Source organism: Vulpes vulpes, chromosome 6, assembly GCF_048418805.1.
Source record: "Vulpes vulpes isolate BD-2025 chromosome 6, VulVul3, whole genome shotgun sequence".
Classification (NCBI taxonomy): Eukaryota; Metazoa; Chordata; class Mammalia; order Carnivora; family Canidae; genus Vulpes; species Vulpes vulpes.
Window position 1 is genome coordinate 42,536,201 of NC_132785.1, and position 19,875 is coordinate 42,556,075.

The window sequence follows — 19,875 nt, forward strand, 5'->3', positions numbered from 1 at the left end:
TATACATCTCTTTATTGTGAGTTTAACTTTTATCACTCTAAAATTTATGATTGCAAAATGAACCTCTAGATCCATTTTAATGCTTTTGGAGTTGGACTCTAAACCCTGCTGATGATTGTTTTACTTCATTTGATTGGTATATATTTACAAATCTTTTCATTTTTTGTGATTTAATACATTGAAGATAACATTAAAATTAATCTCAATCAGTGAATCTAGGTCTAAATTTGAGTAGGGGGAATTTAATTTATTTATATTTATTTTCATAAATAAGTATTGGTATTAATGTCTTTTCTTCACTATTTTTAAAATTACTGGTTAATGTTTTCTTACTTCCATGTCCCTTGTCTGTCTTTCTGGATATAAAATATTATTTCTAACCTTTTTTTCCCCTTCTTTTAATTGAAAATATAATTGGCTATTCTTTTTTTTTTTTGAGTCAGTAATTACCTTAAGTTAAAGCAGTTTAAAATAAATATTTTAATGAATTCCATCAGTACTGTGGATATCTAAATGCATAAGATTGATTTAGAGCTAAATATTTGTTCCTTCTTTGCTTTAAAATAATATGGATCATATTCTTAGATATATTTATTCTTTGTGTTTCAATTATTATTTGGATAATATTTTGGGTTAGTAGACCAAGAAGTTCTTTTGTTTGGCATGTTTTGATATTAGCTTGATTGCTAGTGTTTGGATAATATTACTCTGGGTTATTATCTTCTGAGACCCTTTGACTTAGCATATATCTCTATCATCTAGGAGGACATATTAAAATGGCATGGCAATGAAACAATCAATTTTTCGATGAATAATGCAAACATTTTTCTTGCAGATCATTTAGGATAATGTCATGATCTCAGTAAACTGAAAACTAATATATCTATTATATCTTCCTAGCTACAAATCTATAGCAGAAGAAAATAACTGCTCTGTATTTACTTCTGAAAGCACTATGTAAATAAATGGCCCAACAGAAATGATATATCATGTAAAACAATATAGAAACTGAAATTTTGATGCCTTCAAATGGCTCTAAGTCAAATTTATGTCTAATTGAGTGTCAGAAACTAATATAATTGTGCATTATTGAGTAAACAGAAAGCTAGATTAAAATTAACATTAGATATGATGTTTGCAAAAAAGACTTGCAAATAATAAGGTAGGCCCTAACTGAATTTCTACTAAGAAACTTAATAATCGTATAATTAGAAGTTTTGATAAGAGAAATTCTAAAAAAAATATGCTGACGTTAGTCATGTGCTATTCAATTATTTTTTGTAATAGTTTTTAATGCCAGCCTAGTTTTTGCAAATAGTTCAGAGACATTTAAAGATGGTTCTTTGCTATGTATACCAAGACATTTGTGATTTAGAAATGTTTTTGCTTCCTTTCAATTAAACAAATCAGTCAGGCAGTTTGTCTGGATTAGTTGGAAAAAATGTCCAGCAAAGAGACTGAACAAAGTGGACCAGTGGCAAGTCAAGAAAGACCTTGTAAGTCATAGTAAGTATTTTAGGCTTTGACATAAAGGTGGTTGAAAACCACGGAAAGATTTTATTTTATTTGAAAGATTTTAATTAAGTAATCCACTTAATCCAGATTTAATTAAGTAATCCAGATTAACCTGCTTGGAATTAAGAAAGAATTGGAGTGGATAGAGTGGATTCAGGTAGAGCAAATGTGTAGGCTATTTGTAGTCATGGCTGCCAGTGATCTCTGCTTGGACTAGAGTGAGGGCAGTAAGAATGGAAAGGTGACAAATTCTGGTGCTAAGAAGGAGGTAAATGGATGAGTTTTGCATGTGTGGAAAGGAGGTGAAAGAATGCATCCCAGGTTTCTACCTTAAGCAACTGGATGACTTTTTCTAAGAGAAAACCCTGGAGAAGTTTGAGAGAGGAGTAGAAATGATGAGTTCAACATTGGGAGCAATTAGATACATCATGCAACATCCAGTTAGAGGTATTTAGGAGTTATTCATAGTGGTCTGAAATTCAGAATGGTGTCCTAGAATGGAAATAGGAGAAAATATTTTACTGATTCATGGAGTATTATAGAATTCTCATCATTTCATATTAAGGAAAATTATGTTTGTTTTTTAATTCAGAAGAAACTGAAGAGGAATAAAGGGAAAGAAGAGAGGAGATAACAAGAATATTGATACAGGGTTTAGCATACATTTAAGCATTTGTTGCGGATGTTCGTGTTAATAGGGAGTCAAGTGAAAAGAATACATACTTGCTTGTGAATGGCACATCAGCATCATAGTTGTAGGTCCACCATTAGGGAGTAGGATGGCTTTGGACCAATTTCTTCAATTCTCTGAGATCTATCTTTCTTCTCCATGAAATGGAGCAAATAATTACATTCTGGATCGTGTAAGAAATGGATGAAATACCTAAAGCTGAGCATTTCATATAGTGCTTGGTAAATGCTAAATCATTAGGCAATACTAAATCTCGATGGGTAAGAATGATCTGTAAAAGAAGTGGGTCGATATTTAAGTGCCTTAATGCTCCGAAGTGCTGGGTTCAGTGAAGAAACTACAATTTTTAGTGTAGGAAATCACAAATGGAAAATTGCTTGGAGTTGAAAAATTACTATTGTTCTATTTATTATATAATCATCCATTATATTTTTACAGGAATTTAAAAAAGAACAGAGAAGACACTATCCCAATCTCTGTTTAATATCTTCCAGAGTAAGGTAGACAAGTTTCACAAAGCATCCATAAAGTAGAATGACAAAAGTTAAATAGCATATGTCATCAGAGAGACAATATATATGAAAATACTTGGAATACTGTAGTGCCATAGTATTTTAGGAATTGAGGTGATAAATGAATCTTGAATATATTAATTTGGGTAGGGAGATTAAGGAAAATGGATTGTAAAATGGGGAGAGCAAGGAGTAGCTCTGAGAATTCTAGGTAGTGGAGTGAGAGAGAACTTCATTTATTTTTGCTCATTTTGCAAAGATATGAAAAAGGAAAATTTTTGAATTTTGAATTTAAATTTGAATTGAATGACTTGATCGAAAATATATTTGGTGCTTTTTAATGGTATAGTGATAAATGTCATTCATGAAAAAGATTTGGTCAAGGTGTGGTGTTTCTTTTTATATGAAAGCTTTTTATATTGAAATACATTGTTAAAATATGTAGTTTATTTTTAAACAGAAAGTAGTTTAAATTTGAGCACTCATTAGTAGATGTTAAGTATCTATTTACATGTTGATAAATGTTTTGGACTAAGAAATTAAGCATAAAAAATTAAGACAAATATTAGCAGACAGTAATGCTGGGAAGTGAAGTGAAATTAAGAATCTAATTTTATTTTTGCACAAAAAGTGACTTATTGTTCTATTACAATCATTAGGAATATGCTTAATTCTATTTTATTATCTTGCTATTTTTTTTTAACAAGCAGTATTCCCATTTTAGGGATGAGAGGTGTTTCCAGGAAGATTGTTAATTACCTCAGTGGTCTAGGTGAGGGTTTGCCCATGTCTTTGATTCTGTTTTTTTTCTTTTTCTTAAATTGAACAATATTTGAAAAGCTTAGTTGATCACACAATTGTGTGGGTGATGAATGCAGCTTTGTGGGTAAAGCAGATTTCTGTAATTCTGCCTAACATGTAGGGACAATTTCATCAATTTTAATACACACATTTTCCTTAAAATATTTTACCATCTTGCAAATCAGAATACATCTTAAAATTGATGTATTAGATGACGTTAGACAGTACCTCACAGTTTAATTGGCAGGATTTTCCCTTTCTAAATAGAAGACAAAATAATGATGAATACTACAATTTTAGATTTGATGAAATATGGCATCTCATTTGCATATTGAAGAGCAGGTCTATTGATTTGGGTAATACATATGAGGGGAACGTGATAGTCTAGGTCAGTCAGGGGAAATGACTTTGAAATAGATAACAGTTTTTCCTTACATATCTCCTTTGACTCTTCAGCAATTATAGATGCAAATGAAAGGTTTACTTCAGTTCAGCCATCATTATCTATCTGCCTCATTTCTATAAAGAATAGAAGAAAGGTGTATGCCTTGATCCTTTGGAAGACAGAAATTGTATATGACCTAGTTAGTTTTACCAAAGTTCAACTAACATGTAAAACACTTTGCAGGCATAATATTTATTAACCCATCCCCACCCTTTGTAAAACAGTGCTTAGTAGATGCTCCTAGAACTAAACCTACTTCAGCATGCACTTAGGGATAAAAATGAATCATCTGTCACCTAGTTCAAGCTGTGCGTGAGGTAATTGCTGTCAAAACCTTCAAAAAAAAAAAAAACCTTCAAATAGTTTCCTGATGCAGTATTGGTTTGTCTGTGAACTTGATTGATGAATATTTGCGTTCTTTACTCTTTTTCCTATGGCATTATTTTATATAAGATTTGAATATCAGTTTTAGAAGATTCAAAGTGAAATAAATATTTTGACATTTTCTTTCATTAAGTGAAAGTTATGAATTTGTAATGATGCAGTTTAGCAGTAATTATGTATTCTCATTAAAATAACTCTTATGCAAACTGCAAGAGGAATTAAAAATGTCTCTTAATAGCTGCAGCTGGGACCAGTTTGGTTTTTAAGAAGAGTGAAATGAGGAGTGTTTATTTAATATAGTCAAAGAAATTAGGAATGGGTGAAATAATAAATTAGTGATGTTATCATTTATTATAATAGCGATTTTATTGTTTTGAAACTTCAGATTTAAGTGGGGTTTGGAATTTAGATTCTTAAATATTTATTAAATTTCCCTCTGAATTCAAATTTAATACAACCCATTTCTTACTCCTGATTATCAGTCTCTTTACTACCACCTTTTTTTTCTAGTAAATAAATATTTAACTATAACACTGGGCCTATTGATTGCACCTAAAATTCAGCAAAGAATAAAAAAAGAGAAGAACTTTTAATTTTTTTTAAGTTGAGTTTTTTTCACTGCAAGGCAAGGAAACATGCACATGAGAGTATGTGCACACACACACGCATATGCACACACACACACACACACACACACTCTTGGTGAAGAAATCCATTAAAAAATTTCTAAAGGGGCAAAGTTAGAGGGTTTTATTGTAAAATGTAGAATTTATGGTGGATATGCTAATTAAAGATTAAATATTTGTTCTCCAGATAGGAAATGCATGCACAGGTCTGTACATAGTTGGTTAAAACAATAGGATTCTGTTAAATCCTTTTGTCCTGTGGTCGAGGAGTCAATTTAGGTCTAGTGACGGTTTTGTACATTTGGGGCACCGTCAGTTCTGAGTCCTTTCACAGCTTCAGCTTGTTAGGAACCACTATCGTGAAGCAGGGCATTCAGGTTTCAGATCAACTCTCCAGGGTTCTGAATTTACAACAAACTCATGTATTCTTCTAGGTCTCTAAACAAGAAACAAACAAATAAACAACAAAGATTTAGCCCACACAGGCTCTTTTAAATTTGAAGGAATGATGACGAGGGAATAGCCTCTTTCTTCTGCTTCCCTGTCCTTTTTTTTTTTTTTTTAGTCAAACTTTAAATTTTGAGATAATTGTAGATTCACATGCAGTTGAAGAAGTCATACAGCCAGATCCCATGACCCTTTACCCACTTTTCCACAGTGGTGACATTTTACAAAACTATAGTACAGTTTCACAAGCAGGACACTGACATTGATAAAGCCAGGATACAGAATGATTTATCATCCAAGGATTTCTCTTGTTGCCCAATTATAAGCATACCAACTTCCTTCCACTGTCCTTGACTCCTGGGCAACCACTAGTCTGTTCTCCATTTCTATAATTTCGTCATTCCCAGAATGCTATATAAGTGGAATCCTACAGTATATGACCTTTAGCGATTGACTGTTTTTTACTTGGCATAATTCCCTTGAGATTTATCCAAGTTGTTTTATTGATGGTTTATCCATCACCATTGCTGAGTAGCATTCTATGCTATGGATGTACCATTTTTAGACATTCAGTTATTGAAGAACATCTGGGTTGTTTCTATTTTTTTCTATTAGGAATAAAGCTGCCGTGAACATTTGTGTACAGATTTTTGGATAAACACAGTTTTCATTACTCTGAGATAAATACCTAAGAGTGCAGTTGCTGGATCTTACGGTAATTGCCTGTTTAGTTGTATAAGAAACTACAAAATTGTTTTTCAGAGTGGCTGTACCATTTTACATTCCCACCAGCAATGTATGAGTGATTCACTTTCTCTGTGTCCTTGCCAGCATTTTGTGTTATTACTACCTTTTACTTTAGCTGTTCTGATAGGTGTGTACTGATAACTCATTGTGGTTTCAATTTGCATTTTCTTTATGGCTAATGATCTTGAACGTCTTTTTCATGTGCTCATTTCTCTGCCTCTTTAATATACACTAATTTACCTTTTCTGCTTACTCTCCTTTTCATCTATTACCCTGATCAGCAAATTTATAATTCAGCTCGCATTTATTTCATGTCTACGTCTGCTCCCTGAGAAGCATAAAACGGCTCACTGTTGCCTCTGGGGATGATGAGTTCCCACCCTGAGAGGGCTGATGTCTAGGCCAGAGCCCTGTCTGATGTGGGTGTCCAAGCAGCTGGCTCTTGATGCAGAGAGTGCAGAATTTTCCTGATTCCAAACCTCTGCTGAATGCTGTTTAGATTGTTAAAAACCACTATTTGTACCGTATTGCAGAGTCTTCTCATTTAAACATATTCTTCATTTGGTCTCTACAATTGCTTGAGCAAGAGCACAGGAACAAGCAATCAGCTCTAGAATAAACATACTGCAAGAAAAAAAGATGTTCTCAGAAGGCAAGCGTAATATTCAAGGAGGCATTTCTACCTTCAGCTAAACAGCCTTTTACAGTACCCCCAAGCAAGTTATCGATGCCCCTGGTTAGATTATGATTCTTTTGTTGATGCTCAACTCCTGAAAAGACCACCAGAAAACCCAGCATTGGGGCAAGCTAAGTTCATTAGGTTTATGTGTTAGGAGAGAACACTATTCTGGTATCTCAGAAGGGGGGAAGGTGTGTTCTGAAAGTTTAGGTCCTGGACTCATGGGCCTTAAGATGTGCCTTGCAGAGTAGGAAACTGGTTGGAATTGAGTTTTTGGTTAGCCATAACTTTCACATTGGTAAGTATCAAGAGGTAAGGCTATCAAAATAAGTCTTAATGAGTAGGCTGTTACCGCTGGTAAGTAACATGTTTGGTTGCTCCTAGTCTGTTCCCAGGAGGAGAAGTTCCTGCAGCACACAACTAGGTTATCTTACTTGGTCTCAGTATTGGTTAACTTGGAGATGGGAAGCTATATCTGGTCCCAGGACTGCCATTACAGAGCAAGGGAATTGTATTCTTTCGGTTTTCACTATAAATATGCATACTAAGTAAACTGCACCTGTGCCAGTTATATGTGTGTGTGTGTGTGTGTGTGTGTGTGTGTATTCTTTCTTTTTGCCTCTCAGTTCCTATCATTGCCTGGCTTGTGATGTTGGAGCTGGATCATGTGAACATTTCTGTCTTGTCTGTTGGTATGATATTATGCATTGTTAGTAGAGGGTACTGGAGCAACACTGAAGAAAGTTGCTGGTTCCAGTGTGATTCTCTGTGCTTGCCCCTGGGCATTTGACACAGGACATCCAGTGACAATAGCACAAAGCAAGAAACTTTCTGGAGTCTCTCTGGAAACCCAGAAGCAGTTTTCCACACACATTAAGTTCTGCTGGCCCCCCAGAAGGCTGTTTTCTTCTCACCAGCCCCAGCTTCTAGCACCTCATCAGACTTTGTCATCATCCAGAAGGCCATAGCTGTTCCCTCTCCAGTAATGTCTGGGTCTCAGTCCTGGGAGGGCATGGGAGTTTCTTCCAAGATTTGCTCTTTTCTTGAGGGCTCTGCCTCTGTCCCATATGTCCCATATCTATAACCTTGAGAATTCTCTTTACCACTTCATAGTCAATCTTTGTCAGTACTTTATATTGAGCTCTTTCTGATGAAGTTGCATGTGGTTTTTGCTTTCTTACTGGATCCTGACTGTTTTAGAATTGCTACTGTATTGGCTTCAGGAGATACCGCCACAACAGTTGGAATTTGGGATTGCTTTGGTGTTGACCTAGGACTTGAACACAATGTCAAGCCCTTGGCTAATGGAAAATTGGATGCTGGTACTGTTGAATCATGATTCCATTCATATGCAGTCGAATCATATTAACGAGGTTATTACCTATGGCTGATTGTGATGAAGAGTCACCTGAAGCAAGGGTCTTGGAAGTCAACCCAAGCTGCCACATTTGAACCTTGGGGTAGTAATGATGGCTACAAAGACAGGGGTGTAGAGTGAATACTACTGAGCACACTGAATGATTACAGAAAGGAAGTGACAAGCTCAGGGCCTTGAACTCTCAGCTAAAGTCATGGCCAAAGAACTAGAGAGCTTCTATGACAGCCTTAATAATCTCTAATAATATCTTGTTTATTATAGCAACAGAGCTGATATTACTAAAGTTAAATATAAAATTTCTGTGTATGGGTTGTTGAATTATAGTGCCAATTAATTCACAATCTTCTCATGCTTCTCATTTCAAAGTGAGGGCATTAACTGGGAGAGAATAGAGTCCTGTGCTTGGTATGAGGACATTGGGTGTCACCCACATGAAACAGTCTTGAGCCATCAAGTCACTGTGAGCCTCCCTTACCACTAAAGTAGTTGGTCTAACTGGGTCTGTGACGAGCTTATCTTTGCTTGAAAATTTTGTGATAGCATTATCTGGGGCAGATGCTTTAAAAGTGGATGTTCATTTCTTTAAGACCTCACTGCCATTGATCCTGGTTTTCTAGATGCATCACAAGGGTGAAATCTCAGCATGCTCCAGAGGGACAGGTACACACTATGACCCAAGGGTAAATAGTTTACAGACCAATAAAACATGCAAGACTTTGCTATTACGTATCTTCGGAACTCTGTGAAACACACATACAAGTGGATCTGAAAGACGTTAGGCCAGAGGTGAGCAGAATGCAACAGTAAAGAAGGCTGAGTTCTTTGATATGAATGTACTTACTAATGAGTCTAGTTTTAGTGTGTGTCACCAGCAGTGACATGCACCACTTTAATGCTTAATGCTACCTACTTTGTACCCCTTACACAGCCTTCAAAATAGTCTTGCACATAATAATTCAATACGTACATATTTACTGAATTGATGCAAAATCTCAGTGTCTAATCCCTACAACCAAACATGTATCAAAAGACAAAGGGATAGTAGTAAATATATAATAGAGAATTTACACTGCAAGTAATAAGGGTAAAAGAGGTCATAGCCAGCCCAAAAGTATGCGATGGCCATTTATGGATCTCTAAGATGTAAACAAGAATAAGTATACCATAAAAAGCCATACAATAATGCATATATGCTCACCTTCATGATTACATAGGGAATGTCTTTTTCAAACATTTGGGAAAAGAAATCATAAGCAGAAATGGATTGTCAAGTTAGCATACATCCTATGTATGATGATTGGTTCTGACATTTCTTACTAGTTCCTAAGTGAATAAGATGACTGGAGAAGTAAGCAGTTAGGCTCCTAGAAACAACCCAGAAACTTAAAAAGCCCCTATGGATAGGATCATATGTATAAGATCTCTGTTTCTGGACTCAAACTTGTCTCTCAAACTCAAACATCTTTAAATTTGAAAGAAAGGACACATACTAGAAAAATTTGCTAGGAAACGTGTATTATTATCATCATAGAGGAAAAGATGTTTCTCCACTTGAAGTAATACTCCGCATTACCCCTTTATCTTAAGATATTATTTTCTATAATGAATTATGTTTAGGTTTGATGTTTATTGCCATGAGACAGTAACAGCTAACAATAATTTAGGCGTTTTCTCAAATCCTTGTTTCTAATTCTACTCTGTGCTAAAAATTGCAACTGACTATTTTGAATAACTTGGAACTGGCAAGTTTATGTAATTTTATTTAAGAAACTCTAGATCAACCTGTTAGTCACCGAATGTACAGACTAACACACACACACATACACACACACATAGATGCACAGGTGTAGGTAGAGACTACCTGCTAACTAATGTCTAAACAAGGGAAAAATAATGTCATGAGTTATGGTTTGCTATTCTTTGAAATAGCATGTCAAGAAAGAGATACTAATACATATCAGAAAATTAAAATGATTTCAGGTTTCCTTAAGTTTATTTTTGATGCTGACATGGATTTCATAGCTCAGAGATCTTTCAGTGCTGTTATCTGTGATCAAGATTGCATATTTAATTAAATGAAACCATTAACACCTTCAGAGTTCAAGCAGTACTCTGACTTACAATGGAACATCTTAATTTCCATGCATTTCTGCAGTTGTGACACATATATACTTATAAGAAGTTGACATTGTGAGGAGTATATGTATAGACACACACTCTTCCTGACACATACTGCATCAGGGGAGCACCAAATTGCATAATCTTTATTTCTATTGACAACAGCAGCAAAGATCTTTGCCTCCCCTTCCCTCTGATCAATTCCCTCCTTAGCATTGGTGCTTGCCTTCTCTGGATCTCACTAGAGTTTCAGCTGGATTTTCTCATCATGATGAAGACTTACTGCCTCTGTAACTAGAGTTGGAAGTATTTTGCCTCCAGTTCTCCACATCCTCCCAACTCCCAGACCCAGCCAACTCCTTTTTTGGGGCTTCTACAAAATTGCCTTACAGTTGGCACCATTCCATCAAAGAATCTGGAAAAAGCATGTAAATAACTACCCAGTGCCTTGCTCAAACTTATTCCTTGCCAACAATAAGATTGTGTCTAAAGTCAAGTGGCTTGCCGTGGTGCTTTCAATCTTTGATTTAATTCCCAGCTCCCCTCCCCCCACTCCCACTCCTACTTAACATCATCTTAGTGATGGCTTTTACTCTTGGAGAAGGTTCCATCTTTAAGCCACAGAATATTGTGTTAATTAAATGTCAGGTATGATCAATACTGGAACTCCTTAACTGGTGGGTCGTGGCCATTGCTATGTTATGCAGAAGTAACAGGTATCTTAACATATCGATCAGTTCAGCCCCTTGGGCTACCACTGGCAGGATTTGGTTATATCTGGGCACAAAGAACCTGATCAATTTAAATCTGTGCAAAAGGCTAGTACCGAATTCTTTAGGAGGCTTATACTTTCTACAATTTCAAGTAGCATCCCTGGGATGTAGACAGATATGAATAATGTAGATAGAGATTTAGCAGTCTAAGAAAATAATTGGAAGACATGAATGAGTTTTAACGTATTTGCAGAGCAATCTTATGAGCTTGTAACTCAGAATAGCATGTGGCAAAATAAATCATCTGCTGACTCTTTCTTAATCTCTGCCATTTTAATGGAATAGCAAGTTTGCCTCTAGGTATCCCTGGGATATGGGTGTAAATGGAGATTAATTATATATTTAAATTTCTTTCTAGGTATCAGACACAGGCTGTTACGTTCTAAAATTATCAGGTATAATGTTGATTTTTGTTTAGTCTATAAGTGACTTATTGGCCTTCTCAATATGTTGCCTTCAAATTATAGTGTAAATAAAATCAAATACTCACTTTTTAAATTAAATGAAATAATTAAAGGGAGAAACTCAATGCTGATTTTTTTCTAGGTCACGGTATTGATTTTTAAATATTTATATTTTAATGACAAACTGGAGTTATTCTTCTTAAATAATATACAGTTGTTAGAGAAAGTCTGAATTACTGCTTTTATCATTCAAGTGGTAACAGTTGTTAACCAACTAACTGCTAGTGGCATAAACAATAGGGACATCTTATTTCATTATTACAAGAATAGAGCTAAGTGGTGCTGGACTTACCAGAGAAGCCCCTGCCTTCCACCTTTCTCCCTGGACTCCTGAGCATGTGGGCTTTCTGCTTCTGCTGGGCCCTGCAGGGTCACAATGGGGCTGCTGCAGCAACTGGTGTTTTATCCTCTTACACCCACAGGTAAGGCAGGACAAATGGTTTCCTTCTGAGCACTTCTTTTATCCTAGGAAGGGATACCTCTTCAAGAAGCCCCTCCAGCAGACTTCCTATTACATTTCACAATGTTAATTTTCTGAAAACTGGTGGTATCTACCATTTATGTGTTTTTTTATAAAGATTTTATTTATTTACCTGAGATAATGAGCATGAGTGGGGGGGGGCGGGTAGGAGCAGAGGGAGAGGGAGAAGCAGACTCCCCAGTGAGCAGGAAGCTCAAAACAGGCTTGATCCCAGGACTCAGATCATGACCTGAGCCGAAGGAAGACGCCTAAACAACTGAGCCACTCAGGTGCTCCTACCATTTATCTTTTGAAATCATTAGAGACAATGATACTAAAGTTGCTCTTGAAATGTTTTTCTTAAGACTGTAAACAACTAATTTGATTGATATGTCAGAGAGAGATTTTTGTAAATATAAACCATAGTTAACCACCTAACTTTATTTTATTTTTTTTTATTTATGATAGTCACACAGAGAGAGAGAGAGAGAGAGAGAGAGAGAGAGAGAGGCAGAGACACAGGTGGAGGGAGAAGCAGGTCCATGCACCGGGAGCCTGACGTGGGATTCGATCCCAGGTCTCCAGGATCGCGCCCTGGGCCAAAGGCAGGTGCCAAACCGCTGCGCCACCCAGGGATCCCAACCACCTAACTTTAATTTAGTAACAGTAAAGAAAGAAACATAGGTTAATGCTTAAGACTGAACGCTTTGAATATAGATCAACTTGAGTTCAGTTTTGTAATTTCTACTAACTAGGTGGGTGTCCTTGGGAAATTTACTTAGCTTTTCTGATTCTTGGTTTTCTCAACTGAAAAAATGGAAATCATATAGCATTTCACTCATAGAGATGATATGAAGTTTAACTTAATTGAAATAACATTATGTTTAAAACAGTAAATGCTCAATTAATGGCAAGCTGGTTACAAAGCACACTTTGAAAAGCAAGGAGTTAGGTAGCACCTATAACTCCATTTGCAATTAGCAAATGGGAGACCTAGAAATGCACTGAGAGTAAAGAGCATCTAAACAAAAGATAAAAATATTTACTTTTAAAATACATGACCATACACCCACCCATACACACACACACACACACACACACACACACAGCCTCCCTCACACACAGGAGCTTGAACAATTCTGACCAAATTATGAAATTTCCAAGGTTACTTTGAATGACTTTAATTATGATAGTTTGAACTTTAAGTCTGGAAAGGTGACATAGTGTGCTTACGGTATAGGGCTAGCCCTGAAAAAGATCCTAACACCAAATCTGAAATAGAACAATGAAGAAGGGAGTCAGTGGTGACAGTTAAAGTGGACACAGTCTCAAATCTGCTCTAATACATTTGCCTCTCACTTACCAATTACAGTTACATGCTTTTAAGATTTATTTTGCAGGATAAGATTTGGAAGAAAAATATTTCAATTGATTTTGTAATATCATCTCCCCAACCTGTTTATCTTAATGAATACTCACTTAAGCTTTCTGTTGAGTAATTAGTTTTCAAAATTAAAAACTTTTTAAAACCCTGACAAATTTGTATTACAATATAATGATGTCATATGGATCTGTGGCAAAGTTTTACCAAAGCAAAGTTTTAGGTTAATATTTTATTTTGTTCTTCCTAGGATTAGTCTGCTATTAACTATGTTTCTCAGAATGTACCTAAAGCTTAACTACATCAGACTCATTGTCAGTGCTTCCTGAACAGGTACATATGTGGCCCTGCAGCTACTCAATCAGACCTCTGGGAAATAGCTCTGAAATTTCCATTTCGGTAAGTGATCCAAGTCATTCTTATCCAGATACAAAAGTTAGGTCTAGTTTGCTAAGAAATTCAAAACAGACATTAACATATTTTTTAAGCCTATAATAGGTTGAACAGTTAGGTTGAACTATGTAAACCTATAATAGGTTGAACATATCCAAAAGATATGTCCACCCAGAATCTGTGAATGAGACTCTGGGGGAAAAAAGTCTTTGAAGATATAATTAAGTTAAAGATTTTGATAATGAGGCCATCTTGGCTTCTGGGGTGGACCTTATATTCAATAACAATATATTTATAATAAGAAGAGAAGACAAACACAAAGGAGAAGACAATATGCAGAGGGAAGCAGAGAAAGGTGTGATGAATCTGCAAGCCAATGACCACCAAAGAACTACCAACAGCTACCAGTAGCTAGTAGAGAAACATGGAAAGGTTCACTCTCCAAGCATCTGGAAGGAACTGACCTTGCTTACACCTTGATTTGGACTTCTGGCTTCTATAGCTGTAAGAAAATAAGTTTCCATTGTTTTAAGCTATCCAATGTGTGGTCATTTGTTACAGGAGTTCTAGGAAACAAATAGAATCTTTCAAAATATGTAACTATCTGCAGTTAATAATGTAAGTAATAATAGGTAATATTTGTTTATTTTCATGCCAGGCATGATGCCTCAGACAAATAATAAAATCTGTAAGGAGATATTAATTAAATCTTAACACTAACAGTCTCTTCCACCTTAACATATCCTGAATCTTACAAAGGATTCTTGCCAATAACCAATGGCTCCCTGAACCACTTCTCTAATTATTTAGTGTCACTTTCTCTGAGGTAATAAGTTAAAAAAATGTTATCTGATGTCTGCTTAATGATTTTTTTGTGCATAGACCAATATCTAAAGTAGAAGTGAGCCAGCCAGCTTCCAAACACATGCATAGAGTTTGGAAATCATTTGCAAAACTGTATTCTATTCTCAGAAATATAAAACACTGTTATAAGAAGTCTCTTAAATATATAGAATCATGTTTTGATTCTCAAATTACATACTCCTGGAACTTTCAATTATAGTTTGAGAAAAGCAATTTTTATTATAACCTTAAAAGTTGCCTTTCAAAAAATCCCATGATATACATATGCTCTACATACAAACTCATAGCAGGATTAATATCACAATTTATAAACAGCAAAGTAAAACATATACAAATCTACAAATCTTATTGTTACATATAGGATGTTTTTCTATTTCTCTTTAATTAAATAACTAGTCAATTAATGAAGCTATACTATGTATTCAATGTCTGTGTCTACAAAATACTAGTGGAATTACTATGAGAAATAAGATACAATAAATCTTGTGATGATTGGAGAACATGGACTCTGAATTTAGAATGATTGGAGACCAAATCCACATTTATCACTTTCTATGCTTAAGAACACTGGCATTTTCCTCAATTTCCCTTATTCATTAGTAAAAGTATAGTAATACCTGCCATTAATTGAGCATTTACTGTTTTAAACATAATGTTATTTCAATTAAGTTAAACTTCATATCATCTCTATGAGTGAAATGCTATATGATTCCCATTTTTTCAGTTGAGAAAACCAAGAATCAGAAAAGCTAAGTAAATTTCCCAAGGACACCCACCTAGTTAGTAGAAATTACAAAACTGAACTCAAGTTGATCTATATTCAAAGCGTTCAGTCTTAAGCATTAACCTATGTTTCTTTCTTTACTGTTACTAAATTAAAGCTAGGTGGTTAACTATGGTTTATATTTACAAAAATCTCTCTCTGACATATCAATCAAATTAGTTGTTTACACTCTTAAGAAAAACATTCCAAGAGCAACTTTAGTATCATTGTCTCTAATGATTTCAAAAGATAAATGGTAGGAGCACCTGAGTGGCTCAGTTGTTTAGGCGTCTTCCTTCGGCTCAGGTCATGATCTGAGTCCTGGGATCAAGCCTGTTTTGAGCTTCCTGCTCACTGGGGAGTCTGCTTCTCCCTCTCCCTCTGCTCCTACCCCCCCCCCCCCACTCATGCTCATTATCTCAGGTAAATAAATAAAATCTTTATAAAAAAACACATAAATGGTAGATACCACCAGTTTTCAGAAAATTAACATTGTGAAATGTAATAGGAAGTCTGCTGGAGGGGCTTCTTGAAGAGGTATCCCTTCCTAGGATAAAAGAAGTGCTCAGAAGGAAACCATTTGTCCTGCCTTACCTGTGGGTGTAAGAGGATAAAACACCAGTTGCTGCAGCAGCCCCATTGTGACCCTGCAGGGCCCAGCAGAAGCAGAAAGCCCACATGCTCAGGAGTCCAGGGAGAAAGGTGGAAGGCAGGGGCTTCTCTGGTAAGTCCAGCACCACTTAGCTCTATTCTTGTAATAATGAAATAAGATGTCCCTATTGTTTATGCCACTAGCAGTTAGTTGGTTAACAACTGTTACCACTTGAATGATAAAAGCAGTACTTCAAACTTTCTCTAACAACTGTACATTATTTAAGAAGAATAACTCCAGTTTGTCATTAAAATATAAATATTTAAAAATCAAAACCGTGACCTACTGTTTTCCCATAGTGGCTACACCAATTTACATTCTCACCAACAGTAAACAAGAATTCTTTTTTTTTCCACATCTTCGCCAGCACTTGTTATTTCTTGTCATTTTGATAATAGCCATTCTGATAGGTATAAAGTGATATCACATTGTAGTTTTGATTTTTATTTGCCTGATAAGTAGTGATATTGAACGTTTATTCATGTGTCTCTTGGCCAGCTATATGTCTCTTTTGGAAAAATGTCTCTCTGTGTCCTTTATCCATCTTTTAATTAGTTTGTTTGCTTTTGATTATTGCTTTTTGTTGGCTTTTTGTTCTGTTGTTGGTTTCCTTCACTGTGCAGAGCTTTTTAGTTTGATGTATTCCCATTTGTTTATTTTTGCTTTTGTTTTCCTTGCCTTTGGAGTTGGATCCAAAAAATCATTAAGACTAAGGTCAAAGAGCTTACTGACTATGTTTTCTTCTAGAGTTTTATGATTTCAAATATAACATTCAAGTCTTTAATCAATTGTTTATTTGAGATTTCTCTTGTTTCTTGAGGTAGGCCTGTATTTCTTTGAACTTCTCCCAAAATCATTTTGGTGCATCCCATATATATACATATATATGTGTGTGTGTATGTATATTTGAAATGTTATAGATATATATAATATATAAATATATAATTTTATATACATATATAAAATATATACATACATATAAAAATTATATATATGTGTGTGTATGTGTGTGTATATATATATATATGTATGTATGTATATGGAACATCTAGTCTGATGTGTAATTTAATGCCAGTGTTTCCATATTGATTTGCTGTCTGGATGATATATCCATTATAGTAAGTGGGGTGTTAAAATTTCCTACTACATTGTATTGCTGTCAATTTCTCCCTTTATGTATGTTAATACTTGCTTTATATATTTTGGTGATTTTATGTTGAGTCCATTTTTATAAATGTTATGTCTTATTATTAGATTGACTCTTTTACCATTATGTAGTATTCTTCTTTATCTTTTATTACAGTCTTTGTTTTAAGTTAAATTTTGTATGATAACACATTTAACTACACCTGCTTTCTTTTTGTCTCCATTTGCGTGGAATATCTTTTCCATCCTTCATTTTCAGTCTGTTGTGTCCTTATACCTGAAGCAAGTTTCTTGTAGAAAGTATGTAGATTTATCTCATTTTTATTTTTATTTATTAAGTATTTAGTCATTTATTTATTTTAGAGACAGAGAGAGAGCATGTGCATGCACGCACACACCAAGTGTATGTGGGGGTGGGGACAGAGGGAGAGGGAAAGAGAGGGGGAGAATCTGAAGCAGAGTCTGCTGGCTGTAAGCCAGGGTCTCAAGACCCTGAGATCAAGAACTGAGCCAAAATCAAGAGTTAGATGCTCAACCAGCTGAGTTCCCCAGGTGTCCTGATTTATCTCATTTTTAAAGCTATTTAGCCACTGTGTCTTTTGATTGGAGAATTTAGTTCATCTACATTTAAAGTCATTATTGGTAAGTATGTACTTATTGCTCTATTGTTAATTGTTTTCTGGCTGTTTTTATAGTTCCTCTCAATTTGTTTCTTCTCTTTTTCTCTTGTGGTTTGATAATTTCCTTTAGTTATAGGTTTAGATTCATTTCTTATTTTCTTTGTGTATTTACTGTAAGTTTTTGCTTTGTGATCACCATGAGGTTCACACATATCATCCTGTGTGTATAATGGTCTACTTTAAGTTGTTGGAACTCAGATTTGAACACATAGAATCTGTATTTTAACAAATTATCCCCAAAGATTCCTGTGCTCATTAAAGTTTGAGAAGCTGAACAAACTTATGTAATGCTTCAAACAGATCAGCAGTTGCTTTAAATATAGGAGACATTCCTTGCAACTGTCTTAAGGTAACCTTTCCCATGAGATTTCCAGAATTCAAACTGTTGAAATAATGTTGGGTTACTTGAGGCTTATGTACTAATCTTAAGAAATCTGTAAAAACTGGGATAAACTTATATTTTACGGAGAACAAAAACATATGTTACAATTTTTGGAACTACTTGAAATACCAAGACATGATCCTTAGTGGTTTGTAGCTAGTCACCTAGCAAGATTTATATACAAATATATATATTCATATTTATATACTTATACATATAAATATATATATGAAGTCCTGAGTCATATGTCACATTGCTAGGAATAAATTAGAGCTATTATTGAATGATGGAATGCAGCTGTAGTATTTTACTACAGAATAAAGATAGATTATTTTTCAGAATTTTCCAAATATTTTGTCTTTTTTTTAGATTTTTATTTATTTATGATAGTCACACAGAGAGAGAGAAAGAGGCAGAGACACAGGCAGAGGGAGAAGCAGGCTCCATGCACCAGGAGCCCGACATGGGATTCGATCCTGGGTCTCCAGGATCGTGCCCTGGGCCAAAGGCAGGCGCTTAAACCGCTGCGCCACCCAGGGATCCCATATTTTGTCTTTAATATCATGTAGATTTGTTAAAGATTAGTATAAACCAGAAAGGTCACTAGTGTTTATCTTAAAATTAATTTTACATAGTAAGTCATGTATAATATTTTATTTCTTCTTTAAGGCAAGATATATCCATAAAATTTTATAAAATGTAAGATACACACTGTAAACTCTGTTAAAGATTAATATAAGTGAAAACTGAGGCAGAATACAGAGAAAGTTAAGCAACAGACCAAAAAATAGTTAAACTATTGGACATAAAAGTGTCATTTTAAGTTATTGGGGAAAGAATTTGTTTAGTAATTGATATTAGGACAGTAGGGCTAAACATTTATGAAAAACTAGACTTTCTACATCTCGTATTATACCTTAAAATAATTTACTAATCAGTAATTCCAAACATTGCTTTTATTATCACTTGTAAGGAGACTTTTAAAATATATGTTTTTTTTTTTTTAAATTCACTCCTCCTCCCTAAAATTTTGATAACAGACACAATCTGTATCTCCTGATGAGAATGCATGTTCAAGAATCTAGGAAGAGGAAAGTTTTAAATGTAATATAATAATGAAAGAATTAAATAAGAACTTAAGTGAATATATATAAATAGGGTGATTAATCCCCATCAAAGGAAAATAATAAAAGATAAAATTCACAAAACATATTGACATATTGAACAATGTATTTGATAAGCCTTCTGAATTATAAAAATAATCATAAACAAAATCTTAAAATTATGTCTGTTTATATCCATCCTGACAAATAAAGGTTTTTTTTTAAGATTTTATTTATTTATTCATGAGAGACACAGAGAGAGAGGCAGAGACATAGTCAGAGAAAGAAGTAGGCTTCTTGCAGAGAGCCTGATGTGGGACTCAATCTGTGAACCCAGGATCACGCCCTGAGCCAAAGGCAGATGCTCAACCGCGGAAGCCAACTAGGCATCCCAACAAATAGAAAGGTAACGGTTGTTCCTTACCTAGTTTATTTATGCATTTAAAAATTTTCATCCAGGGATGCCTGAAT

The 19,875-nt window shown here is 34.9% G+C and overlaps 1 protein-coding gene across 5 annotated transcripts in view; it reads left to right on the forward strand.

Annotated features, from left to right (window-relative positions):
- GPC5 (glypican 5) overlaps positions 1-19,875 on the forward strand; it is a 1,340,252-nt gene that overhangs the window by 119,288 nt on the left and 1,201,089 nt on the right. The gene's annotated exons all lie outside the window — the stretch shown is intronic.